We start from the raw sequence: 9,196 nt of genomic DNA on the forward strand, positions 1-9,196 counted from the left end.
GCACACATGCGTGAGACAGTGTGACACTTTCTTCTGCTGTGTTGTAGTTTCCCAAGCCAGGCCCAAGCCTCAGACAAGTCTTGTAAAATGTCAGTCACGGTGTCAGTTATGTTTTGGTGACACGAATGAGAGACCTGTTCCCATGTTTAGGGAGGAGAAGTAAGGGGAGGGTCAGGGTGGTGGCCACAGTGGTCAGAGGACAACAAAGGTGATCATCAGAAAGGCCACAGCTCCAGGGAGAGGGGACAAGGGGCCTGTGTGTTCCATGTAAATACTACACAGTAACTGCCTATATCCTGTGGAAAAGTGCCCTCAGCCCCAGCTCTGGCCAACAGGTAGCCCCTGCTCTAGGCCTTGAGGGGCTGCCCATAGGGTACACTTCTCCTCCTCCTCTCTCCACGGAGGGACCCTGGGGTCAGGGCAGGCTGGGTGGTGTCCTGCATTCAGCCCAGCCCAGTCTGGCTGCCATGAGAAGGTGCCTCCAGAAGCAGGGATCGGGGAGAAGGCCTCTGTCTGCTCCATGGCCTGATCAGGGGAAAACGCCAATTCATGAAAGTAATAGAGGCGGGGGGGCATCTTTTCAATAAAATAAATATGTATATTAAAATTAAAGAAGGAGACGGAAGTAAGTCTTGCTTTAATTTCTAAAGGCGTGAAGTAGAGGATGTACAAGGCACCTCTCAGCAGGCGTAGGACCTACACCCACGTTCTCATCTCTTCTTCAGCACGACCTGGGGCCCAAGGTGTGTTACCAGCCTTGGGGATGAGTAACTGTGCCTGAGCGTTGAGTGATCTGCCCTGGTGGCTCAGCCAACGCTGGCAGGATGGTTCTAGTGAGCCAGGTGTGAGGATCCTGCACCCACTCTGCAGAAGCCAGACTCAACCCCGCCCAGTAGGGCCTCCCAGGGTCCCAGGTGCTCTCCAGGCCCTGCCATGCTCCCTCCTCACCATTGCTTCCCCACAGCTTAGCATCCCTCCTTTACCAAGGAATGGGTTACTATGAACAGCTCGCATCAGGGGCAGAGGCCAGGGCCTTGGTGGAGCTTCAGGCAGAAGAACCGTTTATTCTGTGGTAGGAGCTTGACTCAACTGAGTGGTTCTTCTGTTGAATGTGGTGCTGGCTGGGGTCATTCCTGTGACTCAACTCAGCTGAGCCCAGCTGGGCTAAAACATGCTAGAAGGCTTCAATCACATGGCTGGTGCCTCTGCTGAGATGGCTGGGGCTCTTGTAGGTGTCTGGGTCTCTCTCTCCATGGAGTCTCGGCATGCATACCGTGACCCGAGATTCCCTACATGGCAACTGGGTCCTAAGAAAGAAAAAGCAGAAGCTACAAAGCCTGTGAAACCTGGCTTTGGATGTTTCGCAGTGTCACTTCCACCACATTCTGTGATCAAAGCAAGTCACAAGGCCAGCCCAGATTGGAGGGATGGGAAATGAACCCCACCCTGAGGCGTGGGGCGGTACCCACATATGGAAACGGAAGGATGCTGGTAGCTAGCTCTGGAGAGTGTCTCCCCAGCCAGATAACAGCAGGCTTATGGTCCCTATGTTTAAAAAGAAAACATCCTTATCAGTAAGAGATGCACATCCATATATTTACAAATGAAATGACATAATGTCCGGAATCTGCTTTGCAACAATTCAGGATGGAAGTGGAGGGAAATAGATGAAACAATACTGGTAAATATCAAGAATCGTTAAAAGGTTATTGATGGGCATACAGGGGTTCATTATGCTTCTCTCTACTTTTGTAGATGTTGAAAACTTTCCCTACTCTAAAGTGAAAAAATCCAATCAATAAGTAAAGCTGTGGCTTTTTCACCTCCAATGCGGCAGCTTGTCCCACCATCAGCCCCTGAAATTCAGAGTTCAAAAGGAAGACGAAGGGGTTCTAAACAGTGGGGGCCTTCAGGGAGGGTGCGGACTTAAAGAGGGGCTGCTGGCTCTGTTCTCTCTGTCCTCTGGGCACCAGCCTGTCCAGCCTGACACCCCTCCCCCCATCTGGCCTGCCTGACTCTCTGCCTCTGGGCTGGCAGCACCCTCTGTGAACCTCTGCCAGCTCATTTCAGGAGAGCCCTGTGGCCATGTCCAGCAGGTCTCCAAGACCTGATTCCCCCAGGTAGCCATGGTCATTTAAAAAACATTTGTTTATGAAAAATGCCATATGGTATCAAGCCCTCTCCTGGGCTGCAACAATGAATAGGGGATCTCTGCTCTCACAGATCTTACATTTAGGGACATGGGATGAGTGCTATGGCAGAAGCAATGTCTGGTGTGAAGCAAGACATCCTAAATCAGAACCTCTGGGTAATTTTGAGGCAGCTCCAGCGTGAGAACCACTGCCTGCATCAGGCTAGCTCACTAGAGATGGGCTAATGGCCAGAGCAGGAAAACCCAACAAATCTAAAAACCCAGACTCCAGGCTGCTAGGCCTGGGAGCTTCCTTAGGTGCACAGGGACCACAGAGTGTGGGAGGCCTGGAAGACATGGCAGAACTGAACAATGCCTGGGTAGGTGTCGTTCCCACTCAGGCTCAGTGGTCCTTCCTGGTGACAGGACAAGAACAGAAGGGCTGATTGGAGTATGTCAGCTGATCTGAGGCCCAGCTTGGGTGGGCAATTTCTGGGATCCAGCCCTGACTCTACCCGGTTGCCCCTGGGTAGGTTGTTTCTCCTCTGCAGGAGGGAGGGTAGCAGACAGGGTTATCAGGGATAGTATCACAGAACTGCCATCAGGGGCCACCAGACTCGAAAGAAGACACCATCAAGTTTCAAATGAGAATCACACTAGTGACTCAGTGATCTGCTGGATTGAGGGCTTGAAACATGAGCACTTCATCCCACCCTAGCAGGTGTCAGGGGACTACATCCCATGCCTAGAGCTGGCCACAAGAACTACCATGTGGAATGGCAAGCAAGGGATCAGGAAAGACTTTTCCAGAAAAACTAGTTAGGTCTGCCCCTTAATGCACAGTAGGTCTCGGGGTCCTCCAGCCACCTCGTGCACGGCCCATATCTGCAGGCTGACGATTCTGTGCTGGCTGGATTCAGTTTTCTTGTCCCAGAAGAGCTATGGTGACATCGGAGCAACTTACTGGGTGCCACTATGTCCCAGACTAGGAACACTGGGGGGCATATGACTCAGCTCCTGCCTCAAAAAGCTGCCATTATGACATGGAGATACACATGAATCAGCCATCTGAAAATGGTCTTTGCCAACCTAAAGACTTACTGAGTGGTCTACTAGGTGCCAGGCCCAGCACTGGGGCCCAGGACATGGCCGTCACAGGTTTGCAGACAAAGAATATAGTTGCATGTGATGTGCTCCACAATCACTATGCACAGGAACTATAATGATAGTGTGGGGTTCTCCACTGACAGAGACATTGGGCCTGGGAACCCCCACCCTGCCCCGTTCTGGGGCCCATTTTCCCAACTATGGAAGTGGAGTGGACTCAGGCTGTTGGTTCAGAAGGCTTAGTGGCCATTCTCTCCACTAGCTCACCCTGGATCCCCTCCCCTCCACATCCCAGGTCTTCCCGGCAGGTGACATTATTGCATGCCAAAGCCTACAGCAAGCTCTCCACTTGAAGCAGAAGCTGTAACGGTGAGCCACTGATGCTCAGTAAATGCTTAATCACACGTTTTTTTCTTTCCACAACTAAATGCATAACTACAATCAAGTTGTCCCACCTCACTGGATGATTTCCTTTTTTGCCCTGTTCCGAGCCGTCTCTCCACTAATTAGTCGTCATATTGTAGTCTTAATAGTTCAACAAGAGGCAGGGCATGTGCGCCAGGCAGGAACACAGTGGTTCTCTGTACAGCCCCTGCTCACCCACACACCTCTCAGCCAACAATGCGGAACCTCAAGGGGAGGTGCTGTCATGGCAGGAAGGAAGCACAGTGTTGGTTTGGAAGGGTCCTGGGAACAGGACAGAGGTTCACAGTGAAAAACCAGGCCAGTGCAGTGAAGGGTCATGTGAGGGTGTGAACCATGAGGCATTTGAGACATGAAGCCTCTGCCCGCCGTGAGGAAACAAAAGCCAGACTCACCTCAAGGGAGCAAGGCCCAATATCAGTATGCCGGCAGGCCCATGAGCTGCATGAATGTTCTCAGAGAAAAGGAGGGAGGATGACAGTAGCCATGGGAAGAGGAGCAGGAAAGTCAGGGAGCCTGCCCAGCCTCAGGCAGGCTCAGTCCAGCCTCCTGGGCCCCAAGATCCTGGGCTGCTCTCAGGCCATAGAGACCTGTTACCCATCCCTCACCCCCTAATGAGGCCTCTGCCTCCATCCCAAGAGAAGTACCACCCACGGGAAAGGCAAGATGCCTGTTCTTCACACTGCCACCCCCCCAACCCAACTTCACCGTTCAGGAGAAGGAGGGGCAGCTCTGCCCTGTGCTTGGTGCATACGTGGGGGACAGGACACAAATGCACATGGACTAGACACCAAGATTCCTTTTCACATCAGTGGGGGTGGGTGGGGGTTGAGCATTTTGAGGGGCATGGCTAGTGGTGGGAACTGGCTTTCCTTGTGCATCTTCTCTGTGCCAAGCCCTGTGTCGGACACTTGAGTATCCAATGGCCCATGTATTCCCAGTAGTGATTTCACTATATGACAGGAGGGACTCTGAAGCTCAAAGAGGTGAAGCAATGGGTCCAAAGTCCCAGCAGACTCACGTTGTCCAAACCCACAGACATTCTCTTTTTCATCACACCATGCTCAGCAAGACAGCAAGGACCAGGTGGGAGGGGAGGGGTGGGCATTGCCTTAAACATGAGGGGGAAAGGTGGACACTCGCCGGCATTTAGGGCTCTAGGAGAGAGCAGTGGAGAGAAGTGATGCCATCTTCCCAGTGAGATGTGGACACTTGGTGAAGATGGAGAAAGGGCTCACAGTGCTGTGGAACCAGCGAAAGAAGCCAAGTGAAAAGCAGAAGTCCTGGTAAAGTAGGAAGCCAAGTTATTGACAACACAAAGCAGCTGTCTTGGATCATGAAGAGGTGCCTGGAGTTTCTGGGGAGCAGAGGAAGTTCCCCTGAGATGAATCAGGATGCCATGGCTCAATGAGGCCTAAAGCAACGTGACCTGAGCAGGTCTGCAGAAGCCAGGATGGGACTCCTGAAGTCGGGGGTGGCTACAGAAGGTCAGCAGGGGAAGACACCTGGTGTCTCTAAGTGACAGGGGCTGCTGTGGGACCAAGGGGAGGGGGCCTGGGAGAGGTGACTATGATTGCTCAGAACACCGAGCACAAGTCCTACTTGCCGGCAGTGAGGGCAAGAGTAGGCACTGACAAGCTGGTGCAAAGGAAGAGTCTAGCTCTTGTAAAGCCCCAGATGGAGTTCCAAAATTCCACCTAAAATCCCCTCATTCATCCAGTTCTTCAGCCACTCCCCACATACCAACCAGGTGCCAAGGTCTGTGCTGGCAAAGAGGAGCAGGGCATCCGGTGAAGAAGCCAGGCCGGTCCCATAGCACAAGGCTGTCATGGCACACAGCTTACTGAGGTGCCTGGGCCAGGCCTCTGGGAGGGCTTATCAGGAGGAAGACACAATCCCATCTTTCTCAGAGTCCAGTGCCAGTCTGCAGGGGTTCAGGGAGTCTGGAAAAGGGACAGCACATGCAGCTGGGCCTCAGAGGGCAGGTCAGGCTTTCTGGTGCAGCCTTTGTATGCCATTTTATCAAGTCTTGTTAACCAATCTATGTGAAAAGAACTATTATTTTCATTTTTAAGTTAAGAAAACTGAGTGTGATGTTTAATGCTGTGTGTCAACTTGGCTAGGTCACAGTGCCCAGATATTTGATCAAACATTATTCTAGGTGTTTCTCTGAAGGTGTTTTTTGACTGCAATTAACATTTAAGTTGGTGGACTTTGAGTAAAGCACATTGTCCTCCATGGTGTGGGTGGGCCTCATCAAATCAGTTAAAGGCCTTACTGGAACAAAGATGGAATTTCAAGCAGGACAGGATTCTGCCAGCAGACTGTCTTTGGAATACGTGTGCATGCATGCATAAACACACACACACACACACACACACACACACACACACACACCGCTGCTTCAGTTTCTCTGGTCAATCTTAAAATGCTCAGAGAGTCCCAGATACAGGTAAATTTTCTGAGGCCAGGAGATTTGAATCTGGGACAGCCTGAAATCCTCCTAGCTGTCCTGCTTCAGAATGAACTTTCCAGTAACCTTAGGAGAAATTTTTTGAAAAAGAAAAAGATAAAAAATTTAGTCTGTTCAGTCAACAAAAAGACTATCCTCTATTTTGAGATATTATTTTCTTTCTCTTGGTGTTGAAAATGCCCTTTCTTTGAAGAAATGATTAGCTATAGTTAGCAATAGTTGGTTTTTTTGTAATGACCTAATTTGTCAAAATTAACACTTGGAAGTCCTATTTTTCACTGGCCTCCTCAAAAAAACACAAAGCCTGGGACACTCTCACCCCAACCCAGCTGGAACACCCCCTCGTATGAGTGCACTGGCTCCAATTTGTATTTCAGCCATGGAGACAGGCTGGGCTCTGGTATGCCTCCAAACATCAGTCATAGAAGAGTCATAGCAGAACACCTATACCCAAGTATGGTGCAGGCAGCAAAGGCCTAAGTCTTCCTAGCTGGGCTCCCCGAGAAGGCTCAACCACCCTTGTAATTCTCCCTGTTTCCTGCAGTCAGTGCTGTTTATCCTGGCACAGTGTCCTGCTTGCTGCCAAGGAGCAGAAGCTAATTGCCTTGATTAACTTGTTCACCTCTTTAAAAATTCACTTCCGACCTCCAGCCCATGGATATTGAATACATGATGGAACACGGGCTTCTGTATTTCACAGCGCATCTGCCCTCAGCCTGTGCTCTGAGGTTTTCTCATAAAAGACTCCTTGCCAACCCATCCCCAGTCCTGTCTTCATACCCATCATCTTCTGTTGCACCTCCTGGTATGCTCAGGCCTTGTTCCTTCAGGGTCCAAGGACCCTGCAACAGCAGGACCCCAAACATCAGATGTCTCACACACAGGCATGTGCACACACACTTGCAGTCTGATCCAGGCTACAGGAGCAATCTGCAGGGATCCAGCAGATCTCAGACCGTGGAGAAGCCCACAGGTTCTGAAATTGGGACTGGAGATCATGATACCTCTGTAAGGCCAAATATGGCTGGGTAGAAGCCAAATAATAGAAAATTATTTCTTTATGATTCAAACCCTCTTCTCTTTTTTTACTTTTATTTAGTGGAAGTATTCCCTGCCTTCTAACATCCCACCTTAAACACAATGCCATGCCTCGCTGTGACTGGGGATACAGACCGAGACTGACTGTTGCTTTTCTCAGCAGGCTGTCAGATGACCTGGCCTGCCTGGAGAACCGGGACAGCATGGAGGTGGGGTTGCATCAGGAGATTCTTACCTGTTGTGAGAGGAGACAAAGGACAAACCCCAAAGGGTTGTACAGAGGGGTCGTAAGTTCAGAGCCTGGCACAAGCACAAGATGTGTGAGGCCAAGCACCAGGTGGGACATGGAGTCTGATGGGCAAAGCGCCAGGAAAACCATAGATGCAGCCAGTCCAAGGATCATCTGAAGCCAAGGGGCTGCACAGCTTTCTTAAGATTTTCCACCCAACCAACATGAGTGCTGGGTGTGTCTGAAGGAGCAGATGCATGGCCATGGCTATGGGCATGTGTGTTTTCTTTTCTTTTCTTCTTTTTTTTTTTTGTCTTTTTCCTTTTGCCAACTTTCAGCTAAAGTTGCTCACTGTTGTCTAAATGTCAGTGGGTGGCAGACCCCTCCCCACCATCACCACCACCACCACCATTACCATGCCTTCTATGAATCCTTTGTGAACCAAAGAGAACACAAACAGAAACATCTTAAACTTGGTGTAAAATAGGAATGAGCTTTGAAGGAAAACTTCAGAGCCTTTTGAAATTCAAGTACCTGAGTTATAGTGCATGACCTTTACGACAGCAGCTTTGACTGCTGACCAGCCTGTGACTTTAACTTGAAGCCCTTCACACCTCCTCTAACACCACTTACAGGAAGCATTTACATTATGAACAGTGGCCATTCATTGCACACTGTGCTTATGCTAGGTACTCTGCCAGGCCCCTGGTACACGTGACTTCATGTAGCTCTTTTCAACAGCCCGATGATACTGGGCATGGTTAACCCCAACCTCCTCAGGAGGAAGCAGTCTCGGGACAGTGACATGACTTGCGCAGGGCCCCGTATCCAGTCAGTGACAGAAGCAACATTCAACACCAGACCTTTCTGGCTCCAAAGCCCTTCCACGTTCCTTCCCACTCTTCACATGGCCTACACACGTCCTCCAGGCTGATTTTGGAGCTGGTGAAAAGCTTCTCTGAGACCATTGGAGGACCGAGGCCCTTGCCACAATTCCAGTTAAAACACTGAGGAAATTGGATTGTTTCTCCACAAAATAAAAGAATGAATGAATGAAACCTTGTTTGGAAAACTGTTTGGCAGTGTCTACTCTAACTGAACATATTTAGTCCATTCCTGGGTAAGTTCTTCACAGAAGTGTGTGTATACATGCACCAAGCGATGTGCTCAAATGTGTTCATTACAGCACTGTGCGAGGCCCTACAGTAGAATACTGCCAGCAACCAGAGCCTACAGACCACAGCTGCACGCAAGGGCATGGGCAAACCCTGCTGCAAAGCACATGGGGCCAGGGACTGAGATCAGGACACTGACCTCCCATTTTGTCCCATATATGCACTGTGTGTCTTCCCCATAAGTCAAGGATCTCCTTGTGGGTGGAGAACTGCCACTCTTTCTCCCATTTCATTCTGGACTCCCCCAGGTGCCATCACCTTTGGGAACATTTCCTGAGTACCCACTGCCTGGCTTAGTTGACTGCTCTCTTTTGATGTCTCCAATATACTCCATGCATCTTTTTGCTCCACTCATCAGACAATTCAACTCATCTTATTACTTATCTACTCATTGGGGTTGAAGTTAAGTTTTTTATCTCTGCAATGTTTGGCCTACAGGGACTGACCCTAGGGAGGAGCTCAATAGCTGTTTGTAGAATGAATGAATGATGAATAGAAAAATCAGTCCAACACCTAGAAGGGCAGTATGGGAACTATAAAAATATTTAGAAAGGAAGAAGATATCATCAATAAGAAAGGCCTTATGACCTTTCTCCAAGGAAAGAAGTTGAAGCTGATTG

The sequence above is a fragment of the Ursus maritimus genome, unplaced genomic scaffold, assembly GCF_017311325.1.
Source record: "Ursus maritimus isolate PB19 unplaced genomic scaffold, ASM1731132v1 scaffold_1, whole genome shotgun sequence".
In the NCBI taxonomy this organism is placed as follows: Eukaryota; Metazoa; Chordata; class Mammalia; order Carnivora; family Ursidae; genus Ursus; species Ursus maritimus.